The sequence below is a fragment of the Silene latifolia genome, chromosome Y, assembly GCF_048544455.1.
Source record: "Silene latifolia isolate original U9 population chromosome Y, ASM4854445v1, whole genome shotgun sequence".
In the NCBI taxonomy this organism is placed as follows: Eukaryota; Viridiplantae; Streptophyta; class Magnoliopsida; order Caryophyllales; family Caryophyllaceae; genus Silene; species Silene latifolia.
This window is the reverse complement of record NC_133538.1, coordinates 86,773,421-86,792,085: the sequence shown is the minus strand read 5'-3', so window position 1 is coordinate 86,792,085 and position 18,665 is coordinate 86,773,421. Positions and strand designations below refer to the sequence as shown.

Below are 18,665 nucleotides of genomic sequence, written 5' to 3'. Positions count from 1 at the left end.
AATCTTGTGTGTGTCATGTGATTCTCGAAGGTTAGGCTTTGCTTCCCCCTTTCCCGCCTTTGAATTTGTTTCTTAGGCATTTGGTTGTCGCGTTGTGGTTGCTTGAGCCACCACTAGGGCATTGACACGCGCCAAGACTTTGAGACGGTATCTCCCGACCAAAACCTTTGAATGTTTAAAGTGAAACGGCCGCTTAGATGAGGAAAGCGGTTTGATATTTTTTTTTTTTATGATGCATTTTATATGTTGATTCGTGCTTAATTGTTGATTGCATCAAAAATTTTGTAGCAAGACCCAACTTGCCTTGCAATAGGGCACTTTTCCCTCATGAGTGTCAAATTGTGAGTTGAAGGGCGTTGAGTGCGCTAATACTCGATCGGCTTAGGTGGTAGCTTAGTTGAGTGATGCTTATATTGTGCACCCACTCTCCATATCGATTATAGTAGGGACTTGTACATTGATTTTGGACTTACTCAAGGACGAGTAAGGTTTAAGTGTGGGGAGGTTTGATATATGATTTATTTACGCCTAATTTCCCTCTTTCTTTTATGCATTCCGACTCATATCGAGTCGGTTTCGTGTGCCTTTCCTTGCATTTTGTGCCCAATCCCCGTACTTGTTATTTTGTGTATCCTTTTTGCAGGAACCGAGTCGAGTATAGAGGAATTGGGGCAAGAAAGGCATTCCAATGCCTTTACATGAAGAAGAGGTGAAAAATGGTGAATGTTGTGTTCTCACGGGCCGTGAGCCCCAGTCTGGCCACCCGGCCAGAACACATTCCCAGCCTTGGCAAAGAAGAAGAAGAAATGACACGAAGGATGTGTTCTGCCGGGCAGTGGCACTAGCCCACTGGTAGAACACAACAGGAAGAATTGAATTGAAGTTAAAGAGCAAAAAGAAGTTTGACCTCGCTGCCGGTAGGAGCACCAGCAGCCGGTCCACCGGTAGGACGCAACTTTACAAGGATTTGAAGACTCTGAGGGTAGTGTTCTTCCGGCAGGCCGGCAACCGGTCCACCGGCAGAACACACTTGCCAGCTATAATATCAAATTTGAAGTCATTTTTGACCGTCCTGCCGGTAGGAGTACCGGCAGCCGGTCCACCGGCAGAACGCAGCAGCATGCGAATTGGGCTTTTCCCTTCTTTCTTCTTAATCTTGGGCAAGCCTATAAATACCCCCTCCTTAAACCCTTTGTACACACAACCCTAGATCTGAGAATTTTCCATAAATATTTGTAATCTTTCCTTAATCAAGCTTTAATCTTTACTTAATAATTAGTAATTACTTAGTAAAATTAGTTAGTATTAGTAAGAATCAATTGTTTACACTTGGTTTTTGAAGATTGTATTAGGAGATTTTGGAGGTTTTCCTTCATATTATTCAATCAAGCAATCACCTTTACTTTTGTTGGTATAATCTCCTCTCTTATTTACTTGTTAATCATTTGTTTACATTTCTTTTGTCTCTTATAATTGCTATAATCATCTCCATGTTTTCTCTTTATATTGTTTGTTCTTCTCCTCTTATTAGCATGATTAACTCCAACATGAGTGAGAAGTTACCCTTCTAGGGTTTAGGGGGAGCCTAAATAGGATTAGTGGGCATGATTAGTTGATAAGTTTTGAGTCTTTGGTGTAGAAATTTTTCTTTCTTAGCACTGCATACAAGGTGTTTGACGAATTGTGTGAGTGAAAGCTTGTGTCTTTTTGTCTTACTAACTTAATTCCTCCTTTGAATGAAAATTTGTTGGTGGTCTTGTTGCATGTTTTGAATTAGTTGTTGTCAACGAAAGTTGGTAACCGCCTCTAGGACGAACCCTCACCTTAGACTATTTTATGGACTTGTCGCCCCTAGTTCATTTAGGTGACCCCGAAGACCCTAGTCTTTTAATCAATCATATTCATCTTCATTCAATCGTTTATTTAGTTGCTCTAGTAGTTAAAATCAAAACCCTTTTCCTTCATTCTCGACTAGACTTGACTCTTAGTTAGGCTAAGTGGAAACCCCCGCCGTCTTCGTGTTCGACCCCGATTTACAAATAAATTGGGTTATTATTGTTGGTGGTAAGTGTGTTGACCCCACCGTTGAAAACTTACCTATCAGTATCCCTCTCGAAAATCGGGGTTTGATCGCTTGGTGTGTAACCCATCCTTTTAAGCCCAAACCCGTGTCAGCATTATACATAATATAATGAACTGTTAGTGCTTATGTGCTATGTGATCATAAGTCCTTCCATGTCATTTCCAAACTTTCAAAACACCTTTTTGCGCCGTTATAATGGCCCTTTCAAACCTCGGTCTTTCGCCGACCATTGCAAACCTTTTCTCTGTCGTCGTAATGATGATTTGCAAACCCGGTTTTACAACCATTTCAAAACAACCTTTTACGCCGTTATAATGGCCATTTCAAACCTCGGTCTTTCGCCGACCGTTGCATTTCAAAAAAACACGCCTTTTTAGGCCGTCGTAATGGCCATTTCAAAACCCAGTTTTTATAACCATTTCAAATGCACCTTTTCATGTCGTTATAATGGCCATTTCAAAACCCGATTTTTGTAACCATTTCAAAAGCACCTTTTTATGCCGTTATAATGGCAATTTCAAAACCCGGTTTTTATAACCATTTCAAATGCACCTTTTAATGTCGTTCTAATGACAATTTCAAACCTTGGTTTTCACAAACCATTTCAAAATACCCTTTTACGTCGTCGTAATGGCAGTTTCAAATCTCAGTCCCTCACCGACCATTGCATTCTCAAAGCGCCCTTTTACGCCACCGTAATGACGAATTCTACCCTCGCATTATCAAAATTCGAAATCAATTTTCAAACAAAAAATTTTTCAAACCGTCGTAATGACGATTTCAACCCACGCAACTTTCCAAATTTCAAATCTCGTTTTCGAAATCAAATTTGGCTTTTTTAAGCCGTCGTAATGACGATTTCAATTCTCACAAAATTTTTATTTGCACACCGTCATTCAAAGGTTAAAACGTTCTTCTAACCCGTCGTAATGACGAATTCAATCCTCACAATTTCTAATTTCAAATCATTGAAAACAATTTAAACTGTTTCCAAATTACCAATCAAAACTCAATCTTTTGAAAACAAATTTAACCGTTTTTAGATTTCAATTCAAAATCAAATCTTTGAAAACAAATTTACTCGGGAGCTTCGAACCATATGGCCGGTAAGATTTCAAACCCAATTTCAAATCATTTGAAAACAAATTTAACTGTTTTCAAATTTCAATTCAAAATTAAATCTTTGAAAACAACCGTTTTCAGATTTCAAATCAAATTTCAAATCATTTGAAAACAAATTTAACCGTTTTCAAATGTCAATTCAAAATCAAATCTTTGAAAACAAATTTAACCGTTTTCAGATTTCAAATCCAATTTCAAATCATTTGAAAACAAATTTAACCGTTTTCAAATTTTCAACCCATTTTCAAAATCTTTAAAAAAAAACTTAACCATTTTTAAATTCAAATCTTTTGAAAACAAATTTAACCGTTTTTAAATTTTCAACCCATTTTCAAAATCTTTGAAAAAAAACTTAACCGTTTTCAGATTCAAATCTATTGAAAACAAATTTAACCATTTTCAAATCGTTTGAAAACAAACTTAACCGTTTTCAAATTCTCCAATTTCAAATCGTTTGAAAACAAATTTAACCGTTTTCAAATTTTCAACCCATTTTCAAAATCTTTGAAAAAAAAACTTAACTGTTTTCAAATTCAAATCTTTTGCAAACAAATTTAACCGTTTCCAAATTTTCAACCCATTTTCAAATCGCTTGAAAACAAACTTAACCTTTTTAAAATTCTCCAATTTCAAATCGTTTGAAAACAAATTTAACCGTTTTCAAGTTTTCAACCCAAATTCAAACTCTTTGAAATCAAATTTAACCGTTTTCATTGCCATTGTGATGACGTTAGTAGGGTCAAAACCTGTCGGGTTTTAAACCCGCATTTCCTCTATATTACGGGTCAAAGGTCAAGTTTGTGTACATGTCTTGTCCAACGACGTCACGCCACTAACGAACCTCCAAATCCCCTCAGAAGTCGTCTGTCTAGGCATCACTATGCCAAAGTCGACACTCGAGTCTAAGTTCAACGTCTTGCACACTGAGTTTGAACACAAGAGGTTATTCACGATCTTTAATGAACTCATAACCTAGTCACACCGTCGCGTCTTCACGACATAGATGCCTTTTATACATATGTGTCATACTTGCCTTTGTTTGTGTGATCCCTTGCCAAGACAAGTTATAACGCCTATCATTATGTCAAATAGGAATCCCTTAATTGCCATCAATCGTCAACAAAAAACTCAAGAAGCCGATCAATCTGCATTCGCCATGACTTCTGCCAAATCAACAACGTGGTCCTTCGACTCTTAGCTACCATGGAAAACTTGAGCACTCGTCTCTCCCAAGTTGAGGACAAAATGATAACCGGGAATTTTCCCTCTTCTGATATTGAGCAACGGGTTAATCTCCTTAAAAGTCGACTACTTGCCAACGACAAAACCAACCCTAGTTGGAAAGCTACCAAAACCACTGAAGCCAATTCCTTAGGTGCTCTACCAACCAAAACCAGACGACCTCACAGGTCCTTCCTTGATTTGGGTATCCGTTATGCAACAGCTTTGGAAAGGCTAATCTCCAAAGGAAAATTCCAACCAATTGGTCCAACTCCAGACCCTCTACCAAACAAGTGAGGACGTAGATGGGATGAAAAAATATTTTGCCAGTATCACCAGGGTCGCGGACATGACACCGAGAGGTGTCTCCCTCTAAAAGGCGTCATCCTTTATATGATCGAAAAGGGCGGGTTACCATTACCTCCCTCATCAAACAACAAAAACAACCATCCTGAAAACCCCATTGGACATAGTCAGGAATCTTCCATGGACTTCTCTCATCTCATCTCTCCTAACGATGAGAAAATTCATGCAATTGATGAGGATGTCATACAAAGCTCTATAATGATGCTCTCCATCTCCATCAACAACATATTCTCAAAGCTGCAAGTGGCTATCGATGACTTGAACACTCGAGTAGCTAATTTGGAGAAGAGGTTGGGCAATACCGAAAATGAACCTGACCACCGAGGAGAGAACCAACCCTCTGTTCACCAACCAATGAGTGATGAAAACGAGGAATTGTTCGATGGTTCCCACATCCACGAACCTACCAACAAAGAACATGAAATTGCCTCACCAAAATCCCCTTTAAAATACAAAGCAACATCCCAAAAACTTCCCAGTAACAACGACCAAATCCTGTTTCCTCCTAGGGTTGACAAAAACAAAACTCATGAAAAAATCCCAAAAAACACCAATGTTGGAACCATGGGAAAACATCAAAGGGTATTCACAGATCTGGGAAAAGCATACAACACCGATCTGGAGATACTTGCTTCAGAAGGAATGCTGCAACCCATTGGTCTGACTCCGGACCCACCTAAACACAGGAGAAACCGATTCTGGGATGGTAACGCTTATTGCCAATACAATCAAGGCAAGGGCCATGACACCAAAACCTGTTTCAAACTCAAGCATGCCATTCAAGATATGATCAAGGTTGGCAAAATCATAGTCGCACCTCTCAATCAAGACAATCCTCCTGAATGTCTCAAGCCAAACAACAAAGTCGAATGTTCTCAAAGGATATTCACTAATCTCAACACAACTTATGCCGCAGCTCTTCAAAGGCTCGTGACTGAAGGGAAGCTACCACTAATCGGGCCCACTCCGGATCCGCCAGAATGAAGGAAAATCCGTTTCTGGGATGGCAATGCCTATTGCGAATATCATCAAGGAAAATTTCATGATACTGAAACATGCTTTAAACTGGAACATGTTATTCAAGATATGATCGAGAACCACGAACTGATAGCTTCATCCCTATGCCAACCAAGTGACGAAAACAACTCTAATGAACATCTCATTCTGCAAGGAGATGAAAGCCTCGTGGACTATTGGTCTCATATCGTCCCAAACAACGAGAGTGAAGTGCTCAAGTGGGTCAGTGCTCAAGAACAAACATTCAAGCCACTGGATGCTGCAAAAGAGACCTTCGAGGAGGAAAGTGATGATTAGAAGTCCGTATCTGAGATCGAGTCCAAATCCGAATCTAAGTCTTAGGCTTTCTCATATCTATCCTAGTGTCTGTCCTTTTATTCCTAAGTGACAAACTGGGGGTTGTCCTCATGAGTCACATGTATTCCTCGAGTCTGTGCTAACCTCTTATTTACCTAAATAAAAGCACAACTTTCACGTATATTCTTCTCTCTTCCTTTACCAGTTCCCGTTGACAACGATAATTGATTTGAGAATTGATTTTTTAAAATAAACAACATGTTCCAATTCAACGTGAGCACACTAGAGTGACATTCCGCTCCGAGTAACCAAAGGACCCGGAATTCCGTGTCCATCTCTTCACCTATTCAATATCTGGCAATAGAAACCTTTCATTAGCACCAAATTTAGAACGAGCTTTTATCAAAGGGATTCTAAGATGAACCTAGATAATAAACCAGAACATCTCCTTGATCACGATCAATGACGGAAGGCAAGCCCATTCCCCAAAAAAACATCCCATCACAAACAATCGACCTCTCACCATCGTGTATGATACGTGCAATTTATATAGACTTTTTAGCCTCGTATTGCACGTATTTCTATGCCTTTTTGTATCACTTTGTATTGCAAAATGCCCCGAATTGGCCACTTTGGTTTGTTTTGTCTTAATTGCATATATGGACCCAAAAGTAGTGGAATCACATCTTATTCGTCCCATTTAGCATGCATTGTAAGGAGACGGATATTTAGAGCGGAAGTCGTACTTCGGGATGCGTGAGGGAAGGTCTTATGAAGCTGACCAGACGAGTTGAAGGCTAATCTCAGTGGAAAGTACTCGATCGAGATGTTCTAGAATCTGATCGAGTGTTTTGGCAGTTGCGAGAAGTCGATCGAGTGATTTATATGCTCGATAGAAAATGTGCTTTTATGGGAATACTCGATCGAGAGCCTAAAGTGTTCGATCGAGAAGTTTTGCTGGAGAAGTCCTCGATCGAGTGGTCTGAAAGTACTCGATCGAGTAATTAGCTAGATTACACGGGTTTTATTAATCCGTGATAAGTTTAGTTATGTTAATTTTCACTCCCCTATATAAGGGAGTCGTGATTAGGTCATAACCATCTTTTCATACTCTTAATTATGTTTTATCAAACACTGCTTACTCTAATTAATGCTAAACTTTTCTCTGCCTCTTTTCTCTCCGGATTCGAATTCTGTAATCTCTTATTTTCTCTTTAATCTTAATTCCTTGTTTGCTCTTATTAATTGCTCTGTTATTTAGTTTATGCTTTACTATCATTCTTTTACTATGTCTCTTATTAGCATGCTTATTGTTATTATTGTTGATTGCATTAAGAACATGAGTAGCTAATCTCCTTATGTTAGGATTAGGGGATCCATGGTAGTGTTGAGACGATGTAGTAAATAGACTAGATGATTTACCTGTGATAATTTGTGACCATAGCAATATAACTATAACATATTTAGTTGAGTGCACGCTTCTAAATAACATTAATTCGGTTAACTTTGTTCCTGGATCGGAAGATTGGAATAAACAGACCTACTATGCACAGTAGACTACCCTAATGAGGACGGAAGTTAATTTAGTGGAAATCTAGGGTGGATAGCGGACCGGAAGGACCTTTCCCTTGCCCTTCTCACAGTAGATTATCTAGGCTATTTATGACTGAGTCGATAAACTGCCATGGTGAACCGAAATCCTGACATACCTCTTTTATCTGATCACTTAAATTTATTTTCCTACTTTATTGCTCTTATCTTTACTGCTCTTGCCCTTAATCTCTAGTAGTTTAGAAAAAAAAAATTACAAACCCCCCATTTGTGACTTAGATAGACGGACTTACAGATAGATATCTTGCCTCCCTGTGGAGATCGACCCTACTTATCACTAGCTTCTGTTAGTTATATTTAGGTATTTATTTTTGGTACATAACGACCGTATCAAATTTTGGCGCCGATTCCGGGGAGGCAATAGCTTGTCTGTCTGTTTTTGTTTCGTTTATTTCTTTTGATCTCAGGGAATTTTTATTCCTGGAGAAAGTTCTCACTTATTTCCTTCATTGTTGTGTATGCCCAGGTCAAACAGGTCAGAATTAGTTCCTGCTGATCCTGAGCTAGAGAGATTCTTTCGGCATAGACTAAGACTGCAAAGGAAGATTCAAAAGGAAGACTTGAGTACTTTTGAACCCGAGCTACAACATTTTCTTTCTGCAGAAGATCCGTCTTGTGAAGAAGACAACTCTATTTCTGCTATAAAGCAAGTAGAGATGCCTAATATTGCGAGTCACTCAGAGCCCACAGCTGCCTCGATCCCTAAAGGTTTCAGTCTTGTGATCGAGGATAGTTAAACTTTTGACATTCGACAGTCCTACATTAATTTGGTCAAACGAAACTTGTACCGAGGCGTGGCGGGTGAAGATCCCCGTAAACATATAGAGGTCTTTACTGAATATTGCTCTACCATTCCAGCCACTAAGGAAGTGACCCAGGATAAGATTAAGTATTTTTCTCCACAAAGAACTAATCAGCTGAGAGGGAAAATTACAAGTTTTAAGCAGACACCTAGTGAGAACTTCTATGAAGCTTGGTGCCATTTCAAAAGGTTGGTTAGGTCTCTTCCTCATCATGGTTTTGATCAGTGGTTTTTATGCAACCAGTTCTATAATGGGTTATATGATGACCACCATGCTATATTGGACGCCTCATCTAATGGGCGATTTCAGAAGAACAATGACGATGATAAAGGATGGTGTATCATAGAAGAAATGGCTACCCATTGTGCTGAGAATGGGAACCCAAGAGGAGGTATTCGTACTGTCTCTTTAGTAGATAGTGCAGTTGTGGCTCAGCTGGAAGCCATGAATGCATGTTTTGATAAGCTAGAGTTGCAAGCTACTGGTGATCAACAAATGGTTCACTTGTTGACCAGATAAGAAGTCGTTACTTGTGACTGTTGTAAGAGATGTGGGAGTAATGACGGTCACACTGTTGTTGACTGTTTGACTGAGAAGGAGCAGGTCCTTGCCTTTCAGCAATATAGGCAAGGAGGTTCCTATTATAATAATCAGAGTGGAGTCCATCCCAACTTGAGATGGACTAGTCAGAATGTGCTCAATCCTACCCCTCCTCCGCAGCAGCAACAAGCATATGTTCCTCCTCACAAAGCTCAACAAGACTTTCATAAGCCTTCATCCTTTCCACCGCCGCATCAAGGAGCTTCTTCTAGTGGAGTTAGTGAGTTGGCTGAGTTGAAGTCAATGATCCAATCATTGACTAAGCAGTTGCAGATGAGTGACCAAAAGAAAGAAGTATCAATAAAGTCACTCAAGACCCAAGTAGCTCAACTTGCCGCTAGCCAATCCATAAGGAAGCCGAGTCATTTAGTGTCTCAATCTGAGAAGAATCCGCACGAGACGATAAATATGATAAACTTGCGAAGTGATCTTTCTTATGCAGGACCCAAAATGTCAACTGTTGAGGACATATCAGACCCGAAAAGCGATTTTGCAGGCAGTGAACAGTCATCCATTGATGAAACCATGCTTAATCCGAAGAAAATACTCGATCGACTCATTTCTGGAGGTCGATCGAGTAGAATTGCTGAGAATAATGATCGATCCGAGTGATATTGAGGGTCGATCGAGTAAAGCTGCAAATCAAGGATTCGATCGAGAGGGTGAAAATCCTCGATCGAGTGAAATTACTGAGAAAAGTGTTCGATCGAGTGAAATCATGCCTTGATCGAGCGATGCCAATAAAGAATACTTCGATCGAGAGCCTGAAATAGCTCGATCGAGTGAAAAAGCTGCTGAAAGACCTCGATCGAGAGGTAACAGAGATCGATCGAGTAGAAATGAGTTTGATCATGTCGAGACATTGGAAGAAAGGAATAAGGGGTTAGAAATTCCTATCACGGTGCCCTTTCCAAGGCGATTGCAGAACAATAAGGCTAACCAACAGTTCGGGAGTTTGCTGAGATCCTGAAGAGCCTTCACGTCAATGTTCCTTTCGCCTAATTGCTTACCCAGGTACCCTCTTACATGAAATTCATGAAAGAAATTTTATTCCGTAAGAGACATATAAATGACCACGAAACTGTGGCTTTGACTGAAGTAGGGACCGCCTTAGTTCAGAATAAGACACCACCCAAACAATCAGACCCAGGTAGCTTTTCAATTCCTTGTCATATAGGGACTCACTTGATTGACAACGCGCTATGCGACTTAGGAGATAGCGTGAGTGTCTTACCTTTGTCTCTCGCTAAGAGACTCGGTTTGACCAAGTTTAATTGTACTAATATGACCGTTCAGATGGCCGATCGTAGTATATCACGGCCACTAGGAGTTATAGAGGACATACCTGTGAAGATCGTGAGATTCTTTATTCTCGTAGACTTTGTGGTCTTAGACATACCCGAGGACACTCATACCCCTATTATTTTAGGGCGACCACTTTTATTTACTGCTCGCGTAGTATTTGAAGTCGGGGGGAAGACCCTTACCTTTCAGGTAGGAGATGAGGAGCTAATATTTCATCAGTCAAAATCTCGTAGGGCTCCCATTCAAGTTCAACCTTGCCATGCCTTACCCTCTATTGACCCAGATTTAGACAGTCCAGCTGAGAATATTGAATATTGCGCTGCTTTTGTAACACCTCCGCCTCAGATTGAGAGCGAAAAGGAGGACCATTCTGCTGTTTTCCTTACTGCAGGTATAGATAGAGTGGGTACTGGAGATGCTATCGGTCATGGTACAGTAAAGGTCAATTCAAGTGATGGGAATGCCACCAATGCAGATGGGAATGTCAAGAAGAAGAAGAAAGTTAGGGCGTACGTGGACGCTAATTATTCTGCTTCCATCAGTTCGAGTACAAGCTCGTGGCGATCAAAGAGGATGGTCCGAGATGCTGAGGGGACCTCCTCCAGTCAGAAGCCCTCTTGTGGGCTACTATAGTGTTTTGGACGATAAGCGGAGAATGCCCCATTGTAACAAATTGTAATTTTGAATTTCCGTTAGACATTTTAATTGCGTTTTTAGACTATTACACAGTAGCATAATTAGTTTTAGCGAAAACCGAATATAGACTGCTTATTTTTTTGATTTGGTATCTGCGGGAAGTGTTTTTGCGTGTTTCTATGCAGGTTTGGGGAAGATATGTCGCATTGGGATGTGTGCCATAGGAAAACACCTCGATCGAGTACTTTTTGTACTCGATCGAGTACTTTTTGTACTCGATCGAGAGGATTGCCTAGCAAAAGTGTTCGATCGAGTTGTTTTAGACACTCGATCGAATTGTGAAAATAAAGGAGTTCTCGATCGAGGGAAAATGTGTTCGATCGAGTAGATTACAAGATAAAGTTCTCGATCGAGTGGTTTCAAATCACTCGATCGAGTGAATGTGCTTATATCATACAGGAAGTTATTTTTTTCAACTTCTATTTTTCATTCTAACATATATCCTTCCTCTTTTGCGCGATAACCCTCTAAAAAACCCCCAAATTCCTCCATTAATCTTTCCTTTTTACCAAAATCATCACCCACTTCGTGTTTATTGTGCTTATTTCGACTTTTGCCCCTTAATTTCCTCTTCAATTTCGCGGTTGTTGCTTTCAATTTGGGATTGCTCGGGTTTTGTTGAAATCTGACTATTTTCTTGCGATTTTTGTCGATTATTTTCATATTCTTGTGGGCCTTCAATCAAGTAAGTAATTTCCCCCTTCTTTTTGTTGATTAATTGTTGTTTTCGACGTGATTTAGGCATCTAGGGTTCGAATTTTTCGGAAATTCGTGATAAATTAGGGGAATTCGTGTTTAATTGCTTAATTGATTAGTTTTTGCCCTTACTTGATTGATTAGTATTGATAGTAACACAATGCCATCGACTAGTTCTACTGTTACCCCATCCTTGACTGAGACGGTGATCCCTGCTGCTGCCACCGTCGTTTCTGGTTCTACTGGTGCCGCCACTACTGTTACTGTTGCTGGTACCGTACCCTCTATAATGACGACCCCTACTGCGTTGTCACCGGCTGTCACAGCTGCTTACAGGGCTGCCCTAATACCCCGCCCAGCTACTGGACTAGTATCTTCTTCGGGTACTGGAGGGCGTGGACGGGGTCGAGGACGAGGCACTCCTGCTGTTGGACGTGCCACGTTCCGTGCCGATGAGACCTTGGACCCGCATCCTGACTACCCAGAGGTACGTTTTGTTAACTATATTCATCGTACCCGCTTTTACGACTTAGAGAGCCGTGACTTTGCGTCTACTAAATTTTTGTGTCAAAAATCCCTTGAGAAGTTGGGTATTTACGAGCCTGTAGCCAAGATTTTGAACGGGGATGGGATGACTGGACTGACCACTATGAGTGCCGTGACCTATAAGGAGCTGACCCTTGAGTTTTTCAGCTCCTTCACTTTTTCTGCTGCTACCTACACCACTGACCCAAACTGCTCGTGTGTCTCCTTCCGGTTGTTTAACCGGACTACGACCTGGACCTTAGCTGAGTTTGGTAGTAGGTTAGGTCTGTCTTCCCACGGTGATTCCGACCCTCCTAGGAAGGTCCTACGTATACTTTGGAGGACCTTGGCACATACACCCTTTGAGGAGCGCAGACTCGCTCATGTCCACCTTCCCCCGGCCCGTTACTTTCTGCGTCTCATTGGTGGGATGATTTTCGGCCGTAAAGAGCCCAACAACATTAATAATGTTGAGTTGTCGATTCTCGGGGGCTATCTAAACATTGATAGCGAGGGCCCCTTTGTTCTTACCATCGCCTATCTGACTGCTCAGTATTTTAATACTGTTGGGAAAAAGAAGTCGGGCACCATCGTCCACGGTGGCATAGCCACCTACCTTGCCCGTTCTATCTTCCTTGTCTTCCTTCGTGACCTAGCACATGTAGATACTGATAGGTACCTAGATCTCTCTGCCATGTTGGCAATGTTTTGGCTAGCTTCTGACCAGCGGACTTGGAAGATTTGTGGTTCCTTGTCCGTGGTCCTCCCTTCCAGCGATCTACCCCGTCTCGTCCCTTTAACCACTGTTAGGGGTAGGTTGCCTCCACCTTTGCCTTTCTACCACCTCCCACTCGCTCCACCTACCACTACTTCTGCTTCTAAGAAGTGGAAGAGACCTGAGACTGGACAGGGATCCACACAGACCGAGGCTGAGCAGTCTTCCACACCTACGCCTACACCGATCCCTATTCCCACTCCTTATGTTTCACAACCGGTCTACCCGGCTAATTTTATTCCTCCTCCACCCTTTGAGGCGTCCGAGGTCATTGACCAAAGGCGTCGTGACAGTTTGCTTCTCGAGTTGCTGACCAGGCAGGCTCGTATAGAGCGGGACATTGCACGTACCTTGTTCCCTCTATACGAGTATCACATGAGACGAGGACGCCCCGTTCCTGAAGGCTGGCCACACCCTTCTTTCTACCGGTACCCGATAGAGGGGTACCCACAGCCAGCTAGCGAGACGGACACAGCTGAGGAGGAGGAGAGAGCCCGAGCTGAGGAGGGGAGGAGGAGGGAGCAGGAGCGAGATCTTGACTTCGTGGTGGGAGAGGAGGAGGAGGATACTGCTGACGAGTAGCTGCTGGTCTACTCACTTCCCCAGTTTTCTGACTGGTTTGGGGAAGTTCGTCATTTTGTATGTACTTTTTGCTCTTTTCTTTATTTTCGTCTCCTTTTTATTTATTGTTTTTCATTCATTTATCGGTTTTATTTATCCTTTTCCCATTATATATCTGCTGCTGTATGCTGGAGGGCAACGAGAGCGTTGTCCGTTTTGGTTTGGGGAGGGTATTGCATCCTTTGAGTCTGCATTTGCATTTGTTTTTGCATTCACGTTTATTTTTCTGCTTGCATTTGTATTTATTTCAAAATCATCAAAAATCCAAAAAAATTAGAAATTTTCAAAAATTCAAAAAATATTCACGTTTCATTTTGCATATAGATTGAGTCGGAACGGTAGTTTTCCATGATGAAATTGCACTTTAACTTGTCTTATCACTTAAGCCTTTCATCTAATAGGCAGTTATTAGTTTAGGCATGCGCATATCTACGAGTTAATGTTAAAAATATAGCTGACTGTGTAGACTTGACCTGATAAATTGGCAAACTACTTTACAATTTCTTAGTTTTTAGCGCCATATAACTGGTGTCATTCATGACCAGTTCATGTAGGAATTGAGAGTAGTACTCCTTGCATAACATGTTCATCACTTTTGCACTTTTATGAAATTCGATTGCTTGTTACTTGCGTACATTCGGATTTATGGTAGGTGTCACATGCAGGGAGGTGCTTACAATTTCCCCCTTTCTTTCATTTTCACCCATTTAGATCCACATTAACCAAAAATAGCCTTTTGACCCATTAGCTACACCCAAATTAAGCCTGCCAGTCAAGCTAGTTTAGTGTAATTTTTGTGGTATGATTTTCATGTTGGAATATGTGTCCTCCGACAATAATGCGATCACAACTGTTGATCATGATGATCACATGTTTAAGTCTCATTATAAAGAATACAATTGGGAAGTAATATTTTACTGTCAACTGGTCCACACATATCGGTAATGATTGGCTGACTAGAGTTTGACATTACTGTCGTGCGACGGTGGTGATCAGTTGATCCCCTAGGTCATACCTAAAGGGCAACACTCTTAATTAATCATTTAATTGATCGTATAACGTTACGAGTCAATTAAATTATTTAAAATTGACGGACGATTTTGGAAATAATATTTACGTGTCTCATTGAAATTTGATTAAATGAGATACGGTCTGAGTGATCGAATTGTTTTATTACTCAGATGAATTTATTGTTTAAGGAAACAATTGAAATTGAATGAATTATTATAAATACAAGTTATTGTGATTTATAATTGGTAAAATATTTTGGTACAAGTAATTGCGAATTACTAAGTCGATTTTTGTATATGACGTATTTTTATTAATACGTTGATTTTTAATATGTTAAAAATACATAACAATTTTATGTGACATGTGACATGTGACATATTGACAAATTGACAAAAATAAAATGGATTCCATTTTACATATGTAAACCGAAATAATGGGAGGATTAGGAGAAATATTAGGTTTATTATGTTAGTGGTAAACATAATGATTTACCTACTAAACTAGCCATGCAAACTAGTTGTCATTGTGAAGACAAACTCTTGCATGCATTGGCTCACTCTTCTTCCCTCCTCTTCCCTTACCCGGTTTTTCATAGGGGCCAAACCAAGGGTTTTGCCTTATATTTTATCACTTGCACTACATTATAGTTTAGTGCATTAGAAAATTCATTCATCAAAAATTAAGATTTTAGAAAGATAAAAACTTCCTTTTCTTGCTCTCTTAAACCGGTTCTTAGGAGACCAAAACCAAATTTATTTTGGGTCATTTTATGCTAAATTAATATTGTACTAGTATTCATAATATTAATTTTATTAAGAGTGTGCTTTGGGTATTAAACTTTGGGAGAGATCCTATACTTGGATCTTTGTTCATCCATTGAGGAAAGCACAAGAACAAGAGAGAAGGAGATCTCTCTTGTGCCCTAATAAACCGAAATTCCAATGTAAGATAAAGATTTCTTCTTTATATTGTTTATAGTTTGCATGCATAAGATCACCAATTAATTTTATGATTAAATTATCATAAAACATATATGACTATGTTAAGTATATAGATCTACTTTTCCTTCAATCGGTATCAAGAGCCATGGTTGTTTGCATGCAAATCGGTTAAAAGTTTTTCCGAGTTAAACGATTAACATATAAAACTTGTTAAATTTGTGTTATTATGATATATCACGAAAATCATTATGCATGTTAAAATTTATGGTCCTAAAATGTTTTTAGGATATTTTGGTTAATTTATGGATTTTTATTGTTCATATTATATAATAATGGCATTAAAAATATGATTTTATGAATAAAATGTCATTTTCGGACTAAAATTAGCTAAACTTCGGATTCTTCAGTGATTTTTGGATATGTTGTCACATATATTATTTTGAGATGACCTGTAAATGTTCATATTTTTTGGACTTATTATACTCCAAAAATGGATTTTTCATTATTAAAATCGGATTTAGATGAAAAATAGGTTAATATGAGATAAATTTCGAATCTCGTCATTGAAATTTAGTATGTTGTCACATGCTATTTTACAAGATGTGTGTAAAATAATAGGCTATATTGAAGTCTTTTTGCATGATTTATGACTTTTTAAAGAAAAATAGCATAAATAGTGACTTAATTAGTGAAATATTTATAAAACATACTCTATGACTAAGGAAAAACATCACATGTTGCATTTTATTATCTTTTTCAGATCTAAAATTGAAAAGTTGATGAATATAATTTTTCTCATGTTTTTATGATTATTTTGTTAAAACCAATGAACCGCAACATTGTTTTTCCGGATAAATTTCGAAAATTTTAACCTAAGTTTTTGAACATTATGAGTGTCATGGTATTTTTCCAGAATTTTCATGAGTTTAAATTTCAAATTTTGAATTTATTTGAAATTTTGTGATTTATTTGAAGTTTATAGCTTATTTTTGTAATTTTAAGTCCATTAATGAACAAATTTTAGAAATATGAGTTAATTATGGTCAAATAATTAGTGAAGACTAAATTTTGAGTCCTAAGAGGTTAGGGTAATTAACTTATGCATAAATATGAATTTATGTAATTTTTGTGATTATAAAATGTTGAATCATGCAAATCCGTAAAAACCGAGTAATATACGATATTGGCTATTTAAAGGCGATTTAGCATAAAATTGGGCATGTTCATACATATTATAATGCTGCATTTTCTTTATGATTGTCATAATTTTATTTATGTAATTTTGAATTATGTAATTTTTACTTAGTATGGCCTTAGTTTTTAATTGGTATTACCCGAAATGTATGGGAATATCGATTCGGTTGTAATTTATTGTGATCTCGTATCACCGTTTTGTAATTTAATAGATTTATTTTATTTTAGTTACAAATGTATAATAGGAAATTATGTAATTTGTTATGTAATTTTATTTATTTCGGAGTTCCCAAAGACGGATTCCTTCAAGGTGGCGATACATAAAGACGGTGTTACCTCGAGATGCGTGCCACAACCGAAGTTCAAGGGACCAATGGAGTTGGTTTCCGAATATGTAATAGTTAATTAGATTTTCTATTTTAGGAAGGCCATACTAGGATTTATTTTTATGCTTTGCATTTTATTTATATGTCGCATGCATCGCTAAATCGTCATAACTAAAACATGCATCATCTTTCATCGAGTTTATCGACCGTGTCAATTAGAATTATCGTAGTTCACCGCTTTAGTTCACTTAAAACGTGATAGATAATAAATTGACATGACCTCTCGCTAAAAATAAATAATTGAGACATAGCCTTACCAAATAGTAGAAACCATGAAAACCTATTTCGCGAGGGAGTGCACTCGGCCATCCTGGGGTACAAACCTTGTTACGTAGGGGAAGTGGGTGATAAATGTCTATCCACCGAATTCGTGTTGATGAGGGTTTCATCGGCCATCCCGTGCCCAAATTAATGTGAATTTGGATCATGGACACATTTATTCGAAATTTGGATTGACCTCAACGGAAGTATTCGTGACCGTAGTCGCATGTGTTCCGGGCTATAGATAAACATAGAGTAAATTTATCGACCAAGAGTTATAAAAGTAGAATCGATTAAGCGTTAATCCACCGAGTTATATTGATAAGGGTTTCATCGGCTATCCCGTGCCTAAGTTGATATGAATTTGGGTCTTGGAATCATTTATCTAGTTGGGTAGAGGTCACTAGAAAAATGTAATAAAACTTGTTTAAATCTTTTTACAAGTATTATTTTAAAACGACATATGTTTTACTCCTTCTATTTTGTTTTGTAGACCACTTCTTTTTCTCATAACAAATGGCTACACCAAACCCAAACGCCACGCCTCTCGCTAATTCATCATGGCTCCGATCCTTCATGGATCGATGTAAACTTGAAAAGAATGGGTCAAATTTCTCCGATTGGGATGCCCAACTCAAATTAGCCGCCCAAGGTGACGACACGCTTCGTTACCTTACCGAGGCCTCTCCACCCGAACCTACTACTAGGTCGACCGCCGCCACTAGGGAAGTATATAAGGCTTACCATAAGGAGGCCGCCGCAATGAAAAACGTGTTGATATTTGCGATGGAGGCGGATCTCCAAAGGAGAGCCTTTAAAATGGGCACCGCTAATGAAATCTACTCCAAGCTTGTGACAATGTTTTCACAAACTCCGCGGATCGTCCAATATGAGGCGGCCGCGGCATTCTTTGATCTTAACTTCAAAGAGGGCCAAAACGTTAGCCCTCATGTGCTCAAATTAATGGAGCTAGTCGAGACTTTGAAGATTCAAAAAGTTGAAATCCCCAAAGAACTCATTGTAGATAGGATTCTACATTCCTTATCCAAAGTCAAGGCATATGTTCAATTCCGGGTGAATTTTAACATGCAAGACAAGGACGTGTCTCTTGAAGAATTGCACAAGTTACTTGTG

At 39.1% G+C, this 18,665-nt stretch overlaps 1 non-coding gene across 1 annotated transcript; it reads right to left on the bottom strand.

Annotated features, from left to right (window-relative positions):
• Positions 1-8,632: 8,632 nt before the first annotated feature.
• On the bottom strand, positions 8,633-8,738 carry LOC141636030 (small nucleolar RNA R71). The gene has a single exon (XR_012540673.1). It is a non-coding gene; the product is annotated as a small nucleolar RNA R71 (small nucleolar RNA).
• Between the last annotated feature and the right edge of the window lie 9,927 nt (positions 8,739-18,665).